The following is a 21,025-nucleotide window of genomic DNA, read 5'->3' as shown; positions in this document are numbered from 1 at the left end:
ATTGAGGCCAAGCCGACAGCGTCAGTCCTCCCACCCTTCCAAGAGTTGGATATTGTCAAGTCCTGGCCTTGGGAGGAGGGGGTGACAGCCTCCCACAGTGGCCATTTTGCCCTTACGTTTTTCTGGGGGTCCAAAGGCTTCTGCCAGAAAGGAGTGCAATTACCTAGCCCTCCAAGACAGACCCCACAGGTGGGCTCACCAGTGAAGAAGGGGCTACTCAGTTATGGCAGAAATCAGAGTTTAGCAATTTCTCTCTCAGAGCAAACTCACCATGGAGTGTTCTTTATGGAATCGTCTACCACCCAGAGCATGGCCATGGGCCTGTGTATAGGGGTCTGCTTCTTCAGGCCACATTTTGTCTTGGGTCTCAAATATTAGCTCCCCTGAAAAATTTCCTAAGTGATGGAATGGAGGCCTTTCCTGTAGCCGGGGTGCTTGTGTAGCTCATTAATTCTCAAAGTGTTTTACAAATATTTATCTACCGTAGGTCATTTGCAAACCTAACCCCTGTCATCCCACCTCAAGGTTGTCCCCTCCAGCCTGGTTGCCCAAAATGAAGTCAGAAGCCTTGGACTGGGAATTCCACGTTGGTGGATTTTGAAAAGCTGGCCTGAATGGTTTGTTTATTTCTCTAGTCTGCCCTTCTCAGAGTCCCAGAATGTGTCAGGGCTTCCCAGGCCAGACATGCAAAGCCCTTTGCCCTCCCTGCCAGAGGTGAGAGCATTTTATTTATGAATTCATCTTAAATCACTTTTTAAAATCACTTTTAATCAAATTAATAGTCTTTCTCTAAGATTATGTCAAATCATCAAAAATAAAGAGGGGCTTCAGCTCGGAGTGAGGTATTTTAGGACAGGTAACCAATTCCCTTCCACTTGCTTTCCCCGCTGGCCTGGACAAGTAGAGAAAGCCTATTTGGTTTCGCTCTCGGAGAGCCCTGAAGTCTGTCTGTTTCCTTGTAAAGAGGAAGGCCCCTGGGATCTGGAGGCCCGGGTCCTTCCCAGGGGCAGATGCATGCTGAATGTCAGCGATATTTCCCCGAAGACCCACCCAGATGATTCCTGGGTTCCTCCCCCTCCCCGTCTTCCCAGCAACCCACTGCCCTGAGTTTCATCAGGGTTGCTGGCCTCAAAGTGACCAAACCTGAATTTGCCTCGGCCCCTGGTCTCAGAAGTTGTGACTAACGAAGGCTGACCCCTGGTGAATTTTCAGAAGCCACGACTTGTCTGCACCAAGCCTGTTGTGCCGATAAGACAGGCTTTTGTGTGGAGTGGGTAGTAGGGGTAGCAGCTTCAATACGGTCCATATCATGGTGTTACTAATCCTTGGCTGGCTAATGTTTGCCAAATAAATAGCCTCATTCAGAAGGGCTATAAAAGTCCGATAAGATTCTTCTAATTACCCCCCAAAGCACAAATACTTGGGGTTTCAGATTAGTATAATAGGAGACATCAAGAATAGAGGGGAGAATGTATGAGTGTGAATGCTTTGTAACAATGGCTTTCCCTCCTTCCCAGCCCTAACACTGGCTCATCTAGCATTTCATGTTTTGCTTCTGCAAAAGCAAGAAATTGCTGAACAGAAGAAAAAAAAGACACTGACATATTTTAGGTTACTATTTCACCTTTGCAAATCAAGATGCAAGCCATTAAAACTACATTTTTCCATGAATGATAAGTGTAATTACCTCTCTTGCCATAAAAACGTGTCCTTATTAAATGTAAATATTTAAAAATTATTGAAATATATTTGAAGGGCACTTTATAGCTTGATTTTATACGCTGACATCTGGGTTGCCTTTCCTAAAACACTCTATTTCTTGGGGAGTTATTAAATTAGTATTTTGAGAAGACTAACACTAGACTTGTTCCTTATTTCAATTTAAATTTCGTACGTATTTAGATTTACCGGGAACTCAGAGGGGGCTTACATTTAGCTAATACATCGTTATGTTTGCGGGGCTTGTGCATGTAGAAAGTGTGATATTATTTGCAGAAGGAATCTTTAAACAGTGGGAAGCTCCGTCTCCACCCCTGCAAAGTATATAAGAGTAAAGGAATCAAGATTCCAAGATTGCTGACTATAAGTGTTTAACTTTCCAATTCTTTTGAGCAGGAAGATTGTTTTAAATATTTACTTTACTTTTAATTGTGCATCATTTGAGATAGCAAATTGCCCGATCCATTTTTTTTTTGTAGATCTGTCGGAGGTTATTTAGTTGAACTCCAAGAAAGATACACAGTGTGATCATTTTTTATGATTATTATTTTTTAGCTCTACTCTTTGAAAGAGATTTTCTTTTTCTTTAAAAAATTCTCATTTTTAGTTGTCTCATTCTGCCTCTATTTTTGGAAAGGTGAGATTATTCAGTTCTGTGCTTGAGAGAGTTTCAGAGAACGATAGAAAATCTAATATTTGAAAACACAAGCTTTACTAACTTACTTAATTCCAGACGGCAAAAAGACCTTGCCCAAAAATGTGAAAGAATTCAATATTTGGTGGCTCAAATATCTTTTCATCATAAACAAATATTTCTGGGATAGATGTATTCCTGAGCTCTGCATAGGAAAGCAACCAACCATGCAAGCCGTGCTGGGCTGCCCTTCAAACCCTCTTTACTCTTTTCCTTTCACCGTGTTAAATCCTAGAGATGTGTAAAGATGTTATGATAGGCAGTGGGTCAAGTAATCTGCACATGTAGCTTTTTATAAATTTTTCTTTGCAAAGGAAAATTTTTCTTCAAATAAATCCCCCCAAATAAATGGTTTGTAAAAACAAAAGTCTATTTGTTTTGAAATTGCACACAAGAAACCATGTTATAACAATATCGCTTTTTGAGTTCCGCCTGAGAAGAGAAATTTACCTACAGTCAGCGATTTTCCTCATGATAAGCCTTTAAAAAATAAATTTGTCTCTTGGGAGAAAATAAACATTAGCAAAGTGTAGGTATTTGTAACGAGGTGGCCTTTATTCACTTGCCCAGTGGATCTGTCGAACCTTTGTTTTTCTATCCCCCCCCACTCTATGTCTTTTTCTTTCTTTATAGTTCTATTCATGCGAATTCCTGAGCCATAAGCATTTTAGAAATTTGTTGCTCTTAATTACATAGATGCTTCTTGAATGAACAAATGTGCTATTTTCTCCCCACGCAGAGTAGAAATTTTAGATAAGTTTTGAAACTCTTTTTATTATTTTTTGCTGAAGCATTTGGCAAAGGTCTGGGGCTTGGGGGTATTTTCACGGTGTCCCTGAAGGTGAGCAAACGAATGGGGAACACGCAGCGTTCACCAGGCAGTGACTTGGGAATTTTTCAGGAGGCATTATTTTCTTACGTTAATGCCTTTGTAGGTTCTATCGACGATGTTCAGATATCAAAGAGCGTGCAATTAATAATGGGCATCTGGAGGGCCGATCACATGCTTCCGATGTTAAAGTGGTGAACGACAGGAAAATCAGCCGTGGTCAGGTATTAGCTGTAATCATTTCTAAACAACAGCAACGAAGCCTTCTCTTTGTTGCCTCTGCTTTCAGAAACGCAAAGGTTCACATACAAAAGGTTCCCATAGACGTTTTCCTTCTGGTGGATGAGTGCGTAATAAATGATTTGTAGACCTACATCGTCAGTGTTGAGTCAAATCACTTTAATTTCTTCAGTAAATGCAAACCCAATTTTGTGTGAACTTTTCCCCTTGAAGCCCAACATGGATGTGGGGGCGACAGACAGCTGGTTGTGTTATTTGAGTCTTTAGTTAATCCTCACAGGTTGCCCCTTTATTTGTTTGCATTTTCCAAAATATACGAATATTTTTCTAGCACTAGGATAATAGTCCCTCTCTGCCTGCTGCCACTGAAAGCATCCTTACTAGTTATTCCATTTCTTTGATGGTAGCCTGTTTATCTTTTCCAAAGTGATCTATGTTACCCAACCCCAAGTAATATAGGATAGGCAGACTTAAGACTGCATTTAAGCTCAGCAAAAATGTTCCAGAGAAATATGGTGCTTTGGGCTCTAAATGCTACAGCAGGTATGAAAACCTGCAACTGTTTAACAATAATTCTTATTTGAGTAGGTCACAGATAATAAAGGAATGCTTGTTTCTGGGAAATTAAAAAAAATGACATGGGGGGAGAATATTTATTTGCTCTCTACATTGGTCAAATGACTGGTGGATATTAAAAACTTGTAAACAGACAGATGCAACCAATTCTCTTTCATTAACAAATTGCAATTTCACAATAAAATAAATGCATTAAAAAAAAGTCAACTTCCGAGACGCTGAAATTGTCAGAGCTCGAGCATGCTTTAATTGTTCAAAAAATTTTTTTAAATATTCTAATCAGTTTAGGGAAAAAAATTTTCTTGTAAATCTTTAAAGAACCAACTTAAATGTTAAAGTCTCCTTTGGCCGTTCAGGTAGCAAAAGTGCCGATCAACTTTGTGTACATTTCTGTACATTTGGCCCTAGACTAAATCTACCAAGTCGCCAGTTTTGTTTTCCTTCTAAGTGCAAGCCGTTATCAGCAGCACATTTTAAAGTTAATTTGAAGCAGGGTCTATATTGCCATCAGCAAATATGTTATAAGCTTATTATTTAATAGTGATTCCTGGGTAAGGCCATCATCCCCTTCCTAAATCCAAATATAAAAGCTGAAATCGTATTTGTTAAAACTGTCATTTTGAATTTGTGGCCCAGATTGTTTTCCTGAGCGTGCTGGGCCAGAGGCTCGAATGCTCCCAGCTGCAGGCACCCCCGAGCCCAGCAAAGCTGCTGAGGCCGGTGGCTGAGACGCTCCAAGCCGCGCAAACCGCCTGCTTCCCCCAAACAGAGCTCCAGCCCAGCCTGCTCACGGCTTTTCCACATTGTAAAATCATTTGATTTATTTGTTTGGTTTGGTTTGGTTTTTAGAAGCACTGCAGAAATTATTTCCTACTGGCAGAGAGGGCACTTTGTGTTACACTACATTAGTTTCACATCATTAGTTTAGGGTTCTCAAACTTAAAATTGTAAAGTATATGGGAGGCTTCTACAGACCTCAGTTCTGACCAGAGCAGAACCAATTAAACCTGACGGATTCCTTTCACTGTCTGTAACGTGTGAGGCCGTACAGAACAAAGTGCTGTGGCATTGCTGAAGGGGTTCCCTCTGCTAGCTTTGGAATTTGGTGGTAGGAAACGTTGCAGTTATTTATAAAGAGGCAAAATTCCTCTGTTACCGTTCCCGTTCTCAAAAAACGTAATTTTATCGTCACTGCTTGTAGCAAGAAGGCGTGCCGATGACAGCCACGACCCCATCTCTCTGCGCTGTCTCTCTCACCTCCGCCAGCCCCTTCCCACTCCGGACTCTTGTTCTTTACAACTAATTCTAAGCGCGCCTGAGTATAGAGGACTAGCCGGGTCGGAGCGGCCGGCGGGGTGCCAGGCTGCGGGAACCTGCACCCCGGGGCGGGGACTCTCCAAGCCCGGGTCCCCGCAGGGGTCTGCACCAAGCAGAGTTCCCCACCGCCTGGTCCCCGGAGGTGGGGTTGGGAGGGAGATGCCAGGCTGGAGCCTGGAGCACCTTCTACGAGGTGGGGCGGGAGAGCCCCGGCTGGCGGTGGCTCCCACGCGCCCACTCTCTGCACTTTCCTCTACGGCTCTTCCTTCCCCGGGATCCCTTCCTTCCCGGAGTGTTTGAGCGCGACCTCGGCCTTTGCCGGCTGTGGCGGTGGGAGAGCCGCGGCCTCAGGTAAGCGCTCCCCGAAGCTCTTCTGCCACCTGTTGGCCGCCCGAGGTGGTGACGCTGGGAGAAGCCGAGCTGGTGGGATTCGCCAGGCCTGGCTTCCAAACGCCGGCTAGAATTGTTGATGACCCCTCTGCGGCCGCCTCTGTGTTCGGCCAAGGCCCACAGACTGGCAGACCTGCAGCTGTCTCATGAAGCCCCCCTCAGCTGGTCCTCCTACATTTCCTGGGCCCCCTCTGTGGCCCCTGAGCTCCCCCGCCCAGGAATATGATGTACAGGATGCCTCCTATCCTGGCGTCCTGCCTCTGAGGCCGTCATGGGGCCAGTGGAGGGTTCAGGGTGTCTCTGGGTCCTCGTATGGCACTGGTGTCTGGGAAAGGCTTGGAGTGTGCCGTGTAGGAGCTACAGTGGGAGGTGTGGGCTGAGTCCCCCGACATGGTGGCCCTGCTCTGCCGTGAGACAGTGGAACAAAGGGAGGACAGGCCAGCCTGTCCAACTTGGGCTTTCTTGACACTGGGCGGAGGGGTCTGCCCAGTCCCCTCTCGTTCCGTCTTTCCTGGGGGAGTCCCCAGGGTGTGGATGGACTGACATCACCAGGAACTTCAGCCAAAGGTCAGAAAGAAAGGTGTAGGAGCTTCAGTGTGCAGGAGACTGCAGAGCTTTCTCACTGGAAGCCGGGGACATTTCACTGCACAATAAACCATCCCACTTTCACAGATGAGCGGTTGTGTTCTGGGGAAGTCGGGAACTCACCACAAACAGGCTGGAGTTCACTCATGTGAATGGCTCTGTAGGGTACTTTTAGCAAAGTGGGGCTCTAGTTCGGTGGCTGTTTGGGGCATTTTGATACAAAGCAGTGCAGCAGTCACATTTCTGAACCATCTGGGGGCAGAACTAAACATCTTTCCAGGTCCTGATGGGCCAAGTCTTAGGAATGGATTTGGCCTGGTTTTGAGACTGTAACACGTGCTTTAGTAGCACTGAAGGGCAGAAGACAAATGTGGTGATGATACTCTCATCCGTATTTTGGGGTGGGGGTCCAGAGTCATGTCTCCCCTCTAGGCCCCGCTGGAGGGGGCTGAGAGTCACAGCTGCTGTTGGCCCACAGACCAGCGGTCAGCCCGGTTTGAGACGCAATGTTTTTTCGTCCCATGGTAGTTTTATACACAAAACTGCGTCACTCTCAACTCCGCCCGCCTGCAGCACGCATGAGCCTTAAACACAGCGTCTGAGGCCCAGCGGGGCATCCGTTCTTAGTCTCGCTCAGCAGCATGACTAGACCACTGACACCCTCATTTTACCAACAGAGGTCAAGCCGTTTCCATTGGCCCAACTTATGTCTAACCCCGACACCTTTTCTCCAGCCTGTTAGAGGGGGGTTGTCCCTGAAAGCCGAGGGTGCCTGTTTTTAGGTGATTGTCGCCTGGCTTATCTAAGGCCAAAATGTTCTTCCCTCCTGGTCTCTGAAATCATGAGGAAGGGACTCTGGTATTTGGCCAAATGGCTGCTGAGAAGCCAGCCCTGAAAAGTTATTTTCTTAGTCCAGGGACCCATGTGAGCCCTGGACTAGGGGGTGATTTAGTTTTGTTTTTTCAGCTCACCTCATAATTTAATGTAGAAGAAATTCTTTGGCATGTTTCCTCCTGGGTGCCGACTGCCTTTGGAGCAGTTCTGTATGGAGCAATGCCCCGTGGTCAGAAATCTTCTCGTTATGCCAGGTCTGGGCTTTCGGTATCCGCTGAGTGGCTCGCTGTAATCTCTCAGGTTGGCCAACAGAGGAGGGAGAGAAATCCTCCTTAGCCGGGACTTGAATTTTTATGGAGAAGAAGGAATGTTAGAGGAGTTGGTAAACTTCCAGTCCTCCTGACCCTGTGCACACGAGGAGAAGAAAAAACCCCAGCCTGCTGGTTATTTACCCCCAGCACAAAAGCGGCCTCCCTCCCGTCCTTCCCTTTTATTTCCAGCCACTCTGACAGAAACACATTACTGGCTGAATACGCCTTCCCACAATACTGTCCATCACACAGGTATTGGGGGACCAAAGGTAAGGTGAACTTTAAACACACCTGGCACTGCCGGCTCCCGCCTTTGTGCTTGGAATGGCCACCAGCCGGATGGCCGCCCTGTTCCCCATTCACATGCTCTCCAGGGGAATTCTGACAGACGGACTTCTTTCTGAGGCCACACAGTATTCTCAAATCAGGCCATTCAGCTGCCTTGGGAGAGTCGGGACAACCTCTCTGGTGAGCAGCGTTATCAGGCCCTTAAAGCTTGAAGCTGCTCAGCCTAGAGAATTATCTGGGGGAGAGCAGACTCCAAGACTCTTGACTCCCTACCGGCCTTCAGCAGCACACAGGACAGGGTTTCCAAGGCACCCAGGTGAGCCCACCCAGTGGTTGCTAACTGTGCTGATGCTCTTCCTCTAGCCACTTGTGGGCACCTTGGAAGAGGGGGCAGATGGCTGAGCTGTGGACCGTCTCTCCAGTTTTATGCATCTGGAATCGTGAGCTTTTCTCCAGAGTTGTGGCAGAGTACTTTATTGGTGGTAACTGGGACGGTGGCCGTTCTTCCTCCCGCCAGGCTGCTTGAAGGTACAACTCAGCTTTTGACCTTTCCCATAACTGGGTAGGAAATGACCCTTTCTGGAACGAGGAAGAAAGACTCCTGAGTCATTCTCAGTGTTCTCTCCAGCTGCTCCAAGTTCACGTGTTATAACTTCCCCGAGATAACATATTCCAGAGGCCAGTGAAAAGAAACTGTGGAAAAGTCTTTTAAGTGGGAACATTCTTGGTTGGGAGATGGAGCAGTTCGGGAGGACCTTGGTGCTTTCCCGGGTCACAAAGCCGAGAGGTGAGGAGGCCATAGTGGTACTTGGATTTGGGGCGGGTAAGACTGGTTTTTGTAAAACGCTGGAATCCTCTGTGATTATCAGTTGGGAAATTCATCGGCGTGTTTATCTGTCAAGGAAGACAACATGGACTTTGAGAGTGTCAACCCATCACTTAGTGAGCGTTTGCTCTGCCTGTTGAGTGTCATTGCTATTAGCCGCTTTATCCCTGGGAAAGGCCAGGCTCTGGGTCACCCCCATCTTAGAGATAAAATCCAGCCCTGCTTTTCTTCTCCGTGGGATCTCGGCCTAGGCAGCTGAGCGCTGCTCTGATCCAACAAGCAGGCCTCTGCAATCAAAGCCCTTGTTATTAGCTTGAACCCAAATTGTATCTTGACCTCACATGAGATTCAAGAGCATAGAAACAAACGCTTTGGGAAGAACTAAGGGAGGTGACAAAGCTGTCGTCACAGACGTCAGGCCCTCTCCCTGAATTTCCACGCCCCTCTCCTTCCCATCTCCCTCACCCCTGCTTGCCCCGCTGGAATCATTCAGTATTCACCTGGCTGTGGGAGTGAACGTTGTGAAATTCTGGAATTGCTGCGGCGACTTGAAGACATGGAAAATGCAGACTCCTTGCTTGATCTGTCCTGTCTTCAGCCAATACAATTTCACGGATCCGTGGGCGTACTGATGCCAGATATGATCCAACTAAATAAATCTGTAAGAACATGAAACGAAAGCGCTCTCCCATTTTCCTTTTGTTTTCGGCACAAAAGCCATTCTCAGTATATGAGTGGTGTCAGATGCAATAATCCAGAATAAATCTCCAGGAAGAAAAATGCATCTACACATGAGTGCTCACTCATTTCCCATTTTCCTTCACTCCCCCCATCTTTATATCGGATGAGTCACTGTGGTGTCTGCTGACAGCTCCCGTTGGCCAGCCAGACTGGGGGTGGGGGGTGATCACGGGGACTTCTTACAAGGGCTGGGGTTGCAGCCAGATCGATACAGGTTGTTGAATTCCAGCTGGGGAGAGTTTTGGGCTTTTGCCCTTTGGGCCATGTCCATTCTGGCTGAGGGTCAGAGGAAGGCCACACCCTTTGGTTCCAGGCCTCCACCACGGCCAAGGCTTCTCCAGGAGGTCCTCTGGGGTTCTTGCCAAGTACATCCACTGTTGAAGTCTGGGAGCACTTAAGTCATACTATACTCTTTGGCAGACGCGAGTCCGGGAGTCTGGGGCTGCCCTCTCCGGGCCCTGGACGGCTGCCCTCCTTACAACACCTGCCTATCATTAGTGAAGGTGACATGGCCGTGGGGAAGAATACGTGGGGACATTTGCCACATTGAGATTTCATAAGCTTCCTTCAGAATTGGAAGACTTTTGCCATTGAATAGTTAATCCTCTCCCTGCATCTACAGTCCCTGTTCCCCGTTTTTCCTTTCACTACAGGATCCAGTCCACGAGCGTGTATTGCATTTAGTTGTCAGCTCTCTTTCAAACAACCTTCAGTCTGGAACCATTCTTCAGCCTTTCCTTGTCTATCACGACAATGATGTTTTGTTGAAGAACAGGTCGAAGTGCAGAACATTCGTCAGTTTGGGTTCGTCATATGTTTCCTCATGATTAGGTTCAGATTAGCGAGCTCTGGCTGGGCTGCAGCGTCCTTTCAGGGTGTCATAGCTGGAGGCACATGCTGCCTTCCTGCCCCGTGTTGGTGAGGTTCACTTAGATTTCCTGGTCAAGGTGTTGTCTAGTTACTACTTTATATACAGTTGACCCTTGAACAACATGGGAGCTGGGGGTGCCCACCCTCCACGCAGCAAAAATCTGCATATAACTTATAGGCGGCCCTCTGTATGTGCGGTTCCACTGTATCCGCTGTTTCCCGTCCTTGAATTCAACACACCGTGGATCGTGGAGTACCGCAGTGTTTACTATCAAAACAAATCTGCGTGTAAATGGGCCTGTGCGGTTCAGACTCGTGTTGCTCAAGGGTCAACTGTAGTTACTTTTCTCCCTTGTAACTAATAAGTGGTCTGTGAGGAGACACTCTGACATGCAAATACCCTGCTCGTCATCAAATACCCTCCACCCCGAACCTAGCATCCATCAATGATCCCTTCTCCAACCAGTCTTTACTATGTTGGTCATAAAATGGTGATTTTCCAGTCCCAATACTTTCTCCACATTTATCAGTTCTCATTCTCCTTTGATGAAGAGCCTACCCTCCTTTTCCCCAAACCTCTCTCCTTCCTTTTTCCTTTCCCTCCTCCTCCGCTCCCTTCTGCTTCTGCTTCTGCTTCTGCTTCTCCTTCTCCTGCTGCTGCCCCCTCAGTATAGGCTCATAGATGCCTATTTTATTCTATAGCTTATAGGGTTATAAGCTATACTATCAATATTTATTTTGATGCTGTAATTGTCCCAAGATGTAGACAGTGAGATTGCCTTCCAGCTTGGCTCCTGTGTCCTTCTGACATGCTACCATCAATATTTTGAGTTTGCTTTCTGGCACTAACAAGATGTTCCAGGCTTACCTTGTACCTTTCTTGTCATAGTCTTGGAATCAGGCATTTTGCTAAGGAAGCCGGCTTCCTTTTAGTGGGGAATGATATTTAAGTAGCAAGATCTACGCAGTAGGTATGCCCAATGCTACGAAGTGTCATTGCTTCTAGACCCCTTCAAATATAGGAAACCCACACACACTTATATATCCTAGCTTTAAAATATAGAAATAAGTACATATACGTATTTGAAGTTATATATACATATATGTATACATATTTGAAGTTTTATATACATATATGTATATAAAATACATATTTTCGGGCTTCCCTGGTGGCGCAGTGGTTGAGAGTCCGCCTGCCGATGCAGGGGACATGGGTCCGTGCCCCGGTCCGGGAAGATCCCACATGCCGCAGAGCGGCTGGGCCCGTGAGCCATGGCCGCTGAGCCTGAGCGTCCGGAGCCTGTGCTCCGTAACGGGAGAGGCCACAACAGTGAGAGGCCTGCGTACCGCAAAAAAAACAAAATACATATTTTCCCATGATTCCATGATGTTGCCCTCAAATCCATTCCATTCCTACGTGTTCTTCATTGCCTCCCCTCATCCCATATTTGAATCTCCCTTCTGCAGTGAGAACCCTGGCTCCCAACAACAGCACAATTTACTCATATCTTCAGTCCTACAATACACATAAAATAGTTTCACAATGGCTACACCCATACCACTATGAAAAACAAGCCTAATTAAAAGAGTTCACAATTAGTTTGCAGGTCTTTTTTCCTTGAGACTGAGGGTATATAGTCAACATACTTTGTTAAAAAAATTACTTGCCTTACTTCTTATTTCCTTTCCTCTTCAGTGCGGTTAGGGTTTGTCAGATGGTTTCTCATGATTAGATTGATCAGGAATACAGTTTGGTTCATTTGCTTTCAATTTTAGTTTTTTGTTCCCCTCATCCGTGTTGATTTAATTTTATTTTTGATTATGTAGAATATTAATATGCTTCCAAAAGTCCAAGCTATACTAAAAATATGCTCAGAGAAGTGTCACACCTCTCCATATCCCTTTCATTCCGTTTCCTCCCCTGTCCCTCAGACGTAACCAATTTTATTTTTTTCTGTTTTTTTTCCTTACTGTGCTTGTTTTTTTGCAAAAATCGGCAAACACATGTTTTCCTATTTCTCCTTTTTTCTTACACAAAAGATAGCATACTATAAGTATTCTTTTGCATCTGGCTTTTTTCTTTTAACAGTATATTCTAGAAATCACTCCATATCAATTCATAAAGATCTTTCCCATTCTTTTTTACAGCAGTATATTTTACTCCATTGTATGTATGTAACATGAGTTTATTTTCAACCAGTTTCCTGTGTTTAAGAACTTAGGTAGTTTCCAGCATTATGCTGCAATGAATAAACTTTATGTGTGTGTATGCTTATTGTGGGAGATGTATCTTTAGGGTAATTTCTTAGAAGTAGGATTGCTAGGTAAATAAAGACATAGTTTTGTTAGTGTTCCAAATTCCTCTTCGTAGGAATTGTGCAAAATGCATTCTCACCAGCAGTGTATGAGAATACCTGTTTCCTTACAGCTTTGCCAACAGACTGTATGTCAAGATTTTGAATTTTTGCCAATCTGACGGATGAAAAATAGTATCTCAGTGAAGTCTTGATTTGCATTTCTCTGATTATGCGTGGAATTGAACATCTTTCATAGGTTTCAGAAGCATTCTTAAGTCTTTTTGGTGAATTGTCTGTTTATGTCTTTGCTCATTTTCCTATATGATTTTGGGGAGTCTTTTTAAGGTATATTAGCCCTTTATCTGTGATGTACGTTGCAAATTTTTTCTTGCAGTTTGGCGTTTGTCATTTGATTTTGCTTGTGGTGTTCTGTTGCCATGGGAAACTTAAAAAATATTTGGTAGTCAAAGTTATCATTTTTTAAATTTGATTTCATCTGTATTTTGATTCATAATTCTTATAGAAGAATTCACTCGTTTTCTTTTAGTTGTAGTGTAATTTCGTTTTTCACGCTTAGATCTCTAGTCATTTTGGAATTTACTTTTGCATGTAACGTAAGGAATGGATCAAATTTTAATTTTTTTTCCAAATGTCTATCCAGTGTATCAGTACCCTTTATTACAAAATCTATCTCTGCCTGAGTGATTTGAGATATCACCTTTATCATGTACTAGATTTCCACAGGTGGTTTGGTTTATTTCTGAACTTTGTAGTTTCTGTCTACATTCGTCTGTCTCTTTATGTGCCATTATCACACTGTTTTAATTCTAGAGGCTTTGTAATATTTAAAGCTATCTGGTAGGGCTACTTCCCTTTTCACTGTTTTCCTACCTATTCTTACACATTAATTTTTCCATATGAACCTTACTATCACTTTGTCCAGTTACAGAAAAAAAATCTGTTTAGAATTTTTATTGGGATCATATTAAGTTTATAAATTAATTTAGGAAGAACTGACATCTTAACAATGTTGGAATATCCTTCCCATGAACAAAGGGTATCTTTTCCATTAGTTCAAGTCAACTTTTGTGTTTTTTAGGAGTGTGCTATAGTTTTCTTCATAAGGGTTTTGAATATTTCTCGTTAGATTTATTCTTAAGTACTTTATATTTTCTACTGCTATTGTAAATGGGAGGTTTCTCTTCTGTTACATTGTATGATTGGTTTTTGTTTGTGCTTTTGAAGCCTATTGACTCTTGCTATTTATTTTATATCATACTACCTTGATGAATTATTTTACTGTTTGAGTTAATTCACTGGCTCTCACTATGTGGTCTCAGTACATTTGAGATTCCTGAAACACATTTAGTGGATTCACAAGGCCCAAATAATTTTCATAATAATAAGACATAATTTGCCCTTTTAACTTCATTCTCTCTTGCGTGTAGAGTGGAGTTTTCCAGAGGCTACATAATGTGTGATATTATGAATGCAGAAGCAGATATGAAAGCAGATATTCTGAATGCAGAAGCAGATATGAAAATCCAGCTGTTTTCTATTAAGCTCAACAAGAAAGATGTGCAAAAATGTAAAACAATGTCATTCTCACTGGAAGTCTTTGTTTATGCTTAGTTTTCAAAAAGTGCTCTTTATGTTAACATGTTTATTAGTGTTTACTTTTTTTTAACATCTTTATTGGGGTATAATGGCTTTCCAATGTTGTGTTAGTTGCTGCTGTATAACAAAGTGAATCAGCTATATGTATACATATATCCCCGTATCTCCTCCCTCTTGCATCGCCCTAGTGTTTACTTTTAAGTTAATAAATATTTAAATTTTTCTCAGTTTTAATTTCTAATCTAGTAAATATAACTAGATATAATGCACATAAATAAAAGCTCTTTGAGGTCCTTAACAATTTTTAAGGGTGTAAAGGCGTTCTGAGATCAAAGGTTTTGAGCAATTCTGAGTTAGTTTTGTTATTTATTCTCTAGGTTTTCTGGGTATACTATCATGTCCTCTGCAGTACAGTTTGCTTTCCTTATTCTTTTCCAATTCTCAAGACTCTTATTATTTTCTCTTGCCTAATTGCATTAGCTAATACTTCCAGTACAATGTTAGCAGTGGAAAAGTGGGCATCTGTGTCTTGTTCTAACTTCAGTGGGAATGCCTCTGGTGTTTCCCCATTAAATAATAGGCTGAGATGCTGCCTTAGGACTGTGTGTATTATGTTATGTTTATTGAGTTCCTTTCTCTGAGTGTGATGTATTTCCATTATTGTCTAAAAATTTCTTTGGTGTTTAGAAAGATTTGTATTTTTGATCTGGTGGTTGCCTTTGCATTTATACCTTCTACACTGCCCTTAATCCATCCTCTTCTTAAGCTTTTACTATGTGGTCTGTCAGTTTTACATGATATACTTTGACTCCCACCTATTACCTAAACAACAATTAGTGGTCATATTTTACTTTCCTCTTTGTTCCCATTTTTAAGGTTGCATTCTTTCTGCTTGGCCAGAACACATAATGTTTATATATCCTTCTGTTACCACAACCCCACCTTTTGTTATTCTTAGCTCTATAATTAAATATATCAAGTGATCACTATCAGTCCCTTTGCTGAAGCTCCCTATTATCTTTTGGTTGGGTAAAGCTTGGTTGGATGAAGGCTAGATATAAAATCCTTGGCTTGAACTCTCTTTCCTTGTGTGTTGAAAATACTGCTTCACTCTGGCCCTGTTGTTTATGTTGCTCTCCGGAAGTCTTATGCCAGCCTAAATTTCTCACCTACATACGTATTTGATGCTTTTGCATAGAGGTTCCTGAGGACTTTTTCTTTGTCATTAAAATCTAATAGTTTTACTAGGAAACATCTCAGAGTTGATCATTCGAGATCAATTTTCCAAGCACACAGGGGCCTCTTCAATATGTTGATTTAAGATCTCATTTCTGGACAGTTTTCTTGGATTATATTTCTAAATACTATTTCTGTTCCATTGTTTTGTTTTTCTTGCTCACAGACCCCAATCATACATATGTTGGACCTTCTTTGCCTGCCTTCCATTTCAGCTACTTTCTCTTTGATCTTTTTTACTTCTTTTTAAACTCATTTCTATTCTGTTTTTTGTTTTACTACCTTTCTTCATTGTCCCTTATTAATTTTTTATTTGGACCTATTCTCTTGTGGGTACCTTGTAATTTATTCTTTATTTCTGAGATAGTTTTGACTTTTTCTTCAATTTTTTTTCCTGAATTTGATCAACTTTCACTGCATTTCTTCCTGATGTTGGGGATCCTTTTGTATTCTTAGTTTTTGTATGTGAATCTAGTTTTTTAAATCTTCAAATTGATAATATTTAATTCAGCTTGGAATGTTACTTTATAGTTTTCTTCTGCTTCATGGTTGATTTTTTTGGAGGGGGAGAATTTTCTTTAGCTAAGATGTTTTTATTCATATTTTATCTTTTCTTCTTATAGTAGCTAAGTATGGCATTAGTCTGATTTTTTTCCCCTCCCACTTTGAGGCATTTTTAAGGAGAGTTCCTGTTTCAAGAGTGCCCTCTTCTGTCAGTAGAGTCAAGTGCAATTTATTGAATGGATAGTGCTGGGGTGGGGGAGAGGAGGAATGGTTGGTTGCTTGCTCTCTTTTTTTCTGCAAGAGTCTTCGTTTCCCCCCCCCCACACACCCCTTTTTTTTTCTTTTACTGTCACACCTCTAAGGGGCAGCACCTCTTCTTTATTTATTTCCTTCTTCTTCTAGAAGCCATAATTCTCTATCATTGCCACCTCTAAACCTACTCACTTTCAAGTACCTTTCCTGTAGCCAGTGTTGTGAACTACTAAGTTTCAGACTTGTGTTCATTGTTCTGCATTTAGTGGGGGGGTTTATTTTTTTCAGCTTTATTGAGGTATAATAGACTTTAGTGTTGGACTTTTCCTTTCTGGGATGATTCTGTCTATGATTTATCTATGTCCTCCACTTGCCTCTCCTTTTTCCTCATGGAATTTCTTAAGACTCCCCTTTTTAGCTGTCTATACTTGCAAACTTGCAGCAGTAGTAGGTGCTCTGTTGGAATTTGGTGCTTATTTCTCTACTTGACTGTAATTTGAGGTTCATAGTATTATCTAGTACCTTGTAACATTGAAGGCATGGGTCATGTGTAGATATATTTTCCTTGTTGGTTTTCTTTTTTTCCTTGTCAGTCTTAGCTTTTTGTTTGTGTGTTTCTTGTTTTGGGTTTTAGATGTGAGGAGAGGTTTGGCTTTAGGAGGCCATAACTACCTTCCATACTTATTGCTGAATAAACAGTGAAAATACTGATTTTAAAGGAACTTTTGTCATTTCAACAAATACTTTTAAAATTACTTGGATTAACATATTTGGTGACAATAAGACCACTAACTGTGTTAATCATGTTTTCATTTATTATTTTCAGTGAGAGAAATGCCCCATAGTGGAAGTTTTTAGAAATCTTTTCATACAGCATAGGATGTGAACCTCTTGTGGGAGAGGGGGGTCCCTATAGAAATATAATTGCTCTTCCTAAAAACACTTATCCTCTGAAAGCCATTTCAATTTTAATGCTGGCATTTTTCTACTATTCCTTATGGTTCAAGAACCCCTGCTCTCATCTTCTTTGCTGGTCATTGGCATATTGTTAAGTATCCAGTAATTTTTTTTAAGCATCAAAAGAAATACTCTTAAGCTCTACATTTTTCTCTTGATGGAGATGAGTTCAGTCCGAGGTAAGTCTTTATAGGTGAGAAGATCCTTGGTTCTGACAAGTGGCTGCTAACAGGAGAATTGTCTTTCTAATGAGGTAACTGCACACCTTTAGCCTCTTGGAGCTGTTGTTTTGCTGTCTCACTAGTCTCTTAGGGCTTTTCTTACTCAATTTTCAGTAGGTGTGTTTTTTTTTGTGTTTTCTCCTAAAAGAATCTTTGTAAAAACTGAAAGCAGTGCAAGGCAAGTATTTCTTGAACAAGACACAAAACTGCTAACCATACAAGAAGATAAATTGATAAATTAGACGACGTTAAACATACAAACTTCTCTTCATCAAAAGACACCATTAGGAAAGTGAAAAGGCAGTCTGTAGAATGGAAGAAGACATTTGCAAAACCTACGTCTGACAGATGACTTGCATCCAGAATATATAAATAACTTTTGCAAATTGATAAGAAAAAGAAGAGAGCTCACTAGGAAAATGTACAAAAGACCTGAAAAGATACTTCATGAAAGAGGATATCCAAATGGCCAAAAAGCACATGAAGTAGTGTTCAGCTTCATTAGTCATCAAATAAATACAAATTAAAACCACAGTGAGCTAACACCACATATACCAGAATGACTGAAGTGGAACAAAGAAACCCAGAAAATACCCAACTGTTGGCAAGGATATTGAATACCAGAAATCATATATACTCTGTATAACTGTGTCTATCAGGGTTAAACATACGCCTTCTTATGACCCAGCCTTTCCCTAGTAGGTGTATACCCAACAGAAATGCAAGCATACGAGCATTGAAAGACAGGTATTAGGATGTCTATAACAACACCATTTGTAACAGCTACAAACTGGAAATGACCACATTCCCATCAAGAGTAGGATGAATAAATGAATTACGGTATAAATTCACACAGTAGAATACTATATATTGCAATGAAAATGAGAAACCTACTACTATTTGCAACAATATGGAATGGAGCTCGTGAACATAAAGCTGTACTTCAATACAAAGTTAAAACAGGAATAAAACCAAAAAACTAGGCCAAACAACCTAAAAACTGATGCTCAGATGGGAGGTATTCCTGTGGTTTTGTAATAATGGGATCCTCCACATTTAGAACAGGTTAGCAAGGACATCCAGAGCTAGTTGGGCCCCCAGCCCACTGAAGGGGCCAGCATGGCCACCTGGCCAGCCTCTGAGCCATGGCTCTAGGACACATGGTAGGGAAAAAGCCGTGACAGGGTCACAAACTCAAAGCAAAGACAGAGTCTTCTCACCCCCAGAAGTTATAGCTTTGAGAATTCCTTTGTTTTTAATCAATTTTTAGTTATTCAGGCAATATAGTAATATAATTTCCTTACAAAGTTAAAACATTACTGGTGATGCGATATCTTAGATTTGCTTTAAAACAATATGGGGTGGGGAGTGGCTGGGGGCCCATAGTTGAGACAAGATTGGTCATGGGCTGATGGTCATTGAGGCTGGGCCGTGGATACCTGGGACCTTGTGGTGGTGTTCTCTCCATTTTCGTATATGCTTAAAATTTTTACTATAAAAAGCAAACACGCAGCACATCATTACTGAAAAGGCTAAAGTCACTATAGACCTCTAAGCTTCAGATACTGGTGTTCATCCCTCTCTTCCCCCATTCCCCACCGCAGTTAACCGCTGTTACCAGTTCGGGTTTTGTCTTAGGAGGAAACAGATGGCACATTCTAACTAGGATAATTTGAGGAGTTTTTTAATAGAGAGGCAATACATAAAGTCATGTGAGGGGGAGCCACAAAGCATCGTGCAGCACCCCAGGGAAGTCTTTCTCACCTTTAGGCCCAAGAAACCAAACCTGGGGAGAAGAGAGTGGGGCACCTTGAAAGGAGCCGGGACCTTTGGTTGAGGACTGTGGCCAGTTTTGGAGACTCCATAGGGGGAAACTGGGAGAATAAATACTCCAGTCTCATTCTCCTCCGTTCTTTTTTTTTTTTTTTTTTTTTTCGGTACGCGGGCTTCTCACTGCAGTGGCCTCTCCCGTTGCGGAGCACAGGCTCCGGATGCGCAGGCTCAGCGGCCATGACTCACGGGCCCAGCCGCTCCGCGGCATGTGGGATCTTCCCGGACCGGGGTACGAACCCACGTCCCCTGCATCGGCAGGCGGACTCTCAACCACTGCGCCACCAGGGAAGCCCTCCTCCGTTCTTTTGATCTCGTGCTGGTGTTCAGCATTGGCTGGAAGGCAAGGCCACCCACTGATGGCATTCATTCAGGTCAGTCTCCCAGGGCACGGAGCAGGCTGGAGCACAGCGGAGAGGGGATCTGCAGGGGCACATGGAAGATATCTCATTGAGTGTGGATCTTGCCAGATGTTTTTTTTTTGTGAATTTGCATATATGTTTATCAATCCAGTGGTTTTGTTTTCATTGTTTTTTAATATCCTTGGGGTCATGTCCTGTCCAGGTGTTCTTTCCATGCCAGTACTTCAAGGTCAGCCTCATTCTTCTTTGTGGCTGGAGTATTCCACAATGTGGACACAGTATAGTTTATCTTGCCCTTACCCCTTGACAACAATTTAAGTTGCTTCCTTCTTGAGAACTTGTCTTAACCCTGGAGACTCTCTTGCCATCTTGGGAACATCTGGGAAATGGCCATATGTAATACGTTGTTTGTTCCCATGGAGTCTCATGGCTGGTTGAAGCCTTTTTGTGTTGTAGCATATACTTGAACTGTCCAAACAGTTCTGATTTTTTGGCTGCTGGGGAGAATGTCAGGTAAGGAGAGTCATGAGGACTGTATCAGGCGTTGGAAGACGGGTTTGAGTTCCAGGTTCGCCACAGCCTTGCTATGTGACCTTGAGCAAGTTGCTTAACCTCTCTGACCCTCAGTTTTACCTCTATAAACTGCAGATGATACTTATACCTGCTCCACCTGCCACCCCCACCCCCCGACTCCCCATGGTAGTTGTAAAGGTGTTCGGAGACAAAGGGTGGCAAAGAGCTTGAAGTGGAAGCCAGTGACAGTTCCCTATCAGGGGACAGGGCTTGTGCCCCTCTCCTCCAAGCTCCCCTCTGCAGTCAGGACAATGGGAGTGTTGCCAAGAGGTGTGCCGTTTCCCTGCACACAACACGCCCGTGTCCTGACCCATAGCCATGGCTCAGTCTACCCCAGACCAAGAATTGTCTGACATTGTGCTTTTTGGTTGTTTATTTCTAAGGGGCTAAGTTGCTGTGGGATTGGTACTTCTTTTTCGTGGAAGACTGAGTGTCTCTTGGTGTTGGAGTTTTCTTTCCATGGCTGGAGGACCAGTAGCTGATCCTTCCCTCTTCCTCTGGCTTCAGATCAGAGAGGCAGCGTGAGACAATATCACCCCCCAACAAGGGCAGGATGGCAAGCTAGGGAATGGGTCTCCGTCTCGTACTTCTACCAAAGCCTCAAAACTTGCCTTCTGCAGAAAGCTTCTCTCACAATAAACCACAGCTGATGCTCCTCGAGTGCTTACTCTCTGCCTGGCACCATGCTAAGTGCTTTCCATATATTATTTCATTTAGTCCTCACAAGAACCCTAGGATCACTTGTCTTACTTACATTTTACAGAAGAGGAAACATAGGCTCAAAAAGTTTAAGACACTTGCCCCAGCTCGTGCAGTGAGAAAGAGGCAGAGTTAGAATCCACAGCCCGGTCCAGTCTCTCTGACAGCAGGACCATGTCCTTGGCCACTGGGCTCTACTGCCTCCTGGTTCACCCTGCCATCCCTGAACTCTGTCGCGCATTTCTTAGGGTTTCTGT

The sequence above is a fragment of the Phocoena sinus genome, chromosome 3 (genome assembly GCF_008692025.1).
Source record: "Phocoena sinus isolate mPhoSin1 chromosome 3, mPhoSin1.pri, whole genome shotgun sequence".
In the NCBI taxonomy this organism is placed as follows: Eukaryota; Metazoa; Chordata; class Mammalia; order Artiodactyla; family Phocoenidae; genus Phocoena; species Phocoena sinus.
This window is presented reverse-complemented; position numbering follows the sequence as displayed.